We start from the raw sequence: 1,069 nt of genomic DNA on the forward strand, positions 1-1,069 counted from the left end.
TTCGTGCACGTCAGGTTGCTGCTTGCCTTTGGTTCTGCTGGCCTGACCGTGAATATACTGTTGTAGATCCGTCACCTGAAAGGCAACGTAACCTTGCATCGGAGTTTGACGATATAGACAGCGGTAGTGAGCCATCGCATGACGCAGCAGAAGACGCCCAGGACTCAGAAGGTGATGATTTCACACCTGCAGTAAGCGCGGATGAAGAGTCAAACGGAGGCTCAGGAATTTGTGATGTCTCTACTGGAGGTTGGTCAAAGCTGTACATACACGTTTGAAAATTTATATAACTTGTATATTCAATGCTAGGTGTTCTTGCAGACGCTAATCTCGTCGAAGCTTCCGACGACCCCGGGTGTTTGTAACCTTCGATTCTGATGCAGAAAACGACGATGGAGATGATGAGAGTGAGGATCATCTTGAGGATATTTCCGGGGCTGATATTCAATTATTCGGTCCTCCCCAGCTACGTTTTGACGGTGATTTGGTATCTGCTGTCGGTTGTATGGCGAATATCGCATCGGGCTCCTTGTCAGACACATTTCTGAAGATGATGGCGGACACAGGATGGTCCGACGTAGCGACCACAACACCATACGAATACTTGCAGCAACCGTATGAGCCTCGCCCTGCTACCGCTATGTATGATGACTATCCCAACCTGTACAAAGGAGCTTCAGGGCCCACCGACAAGACAATTCGAGCTGCAGCTACCCCATCCGGTGCCTTCTTCTATTTCATGCAGCCAGATCTCTGGGAATCTATCGCTGAGGAGACAAACACGTACTTCAGAGAGCATATTGACGAAAGAGTGGATGGTCTACATGCCAAACAAGTTGTTCGTGAGCGGAAGAATACTGGCTACAAATCAAAGAGCAAAGAAAAGCTACGGAACGAGTTGGAGAATTCCGCGGACATTACGCCCCGAGAGCTTTGTGTATTTTTGGGTTTATTGATTGCAAGATCAATTGCTCCCAACAAGGAGAAATTGACGCATCACTGGAGGACTACGGACGAGGGGGCAATTCCACGAGGGTGTTTTGGTTTTTTCATGGCTCGAAATCGCTTC

Source organism: Phytophthora infestans, genomic scaffold, assembly GCF_000142945.1.
Source record: "Phytophthora infestans T30-4 supercont1.74 genomic scaffold, whole genome shotgun sequence".
Taxonomy (NCBI): Eukaryota; Oomycota; class Peronosporomycetes; order Peronosporales; family Peronosporaceae; genus Phytophthora; species Phytophthora infestans.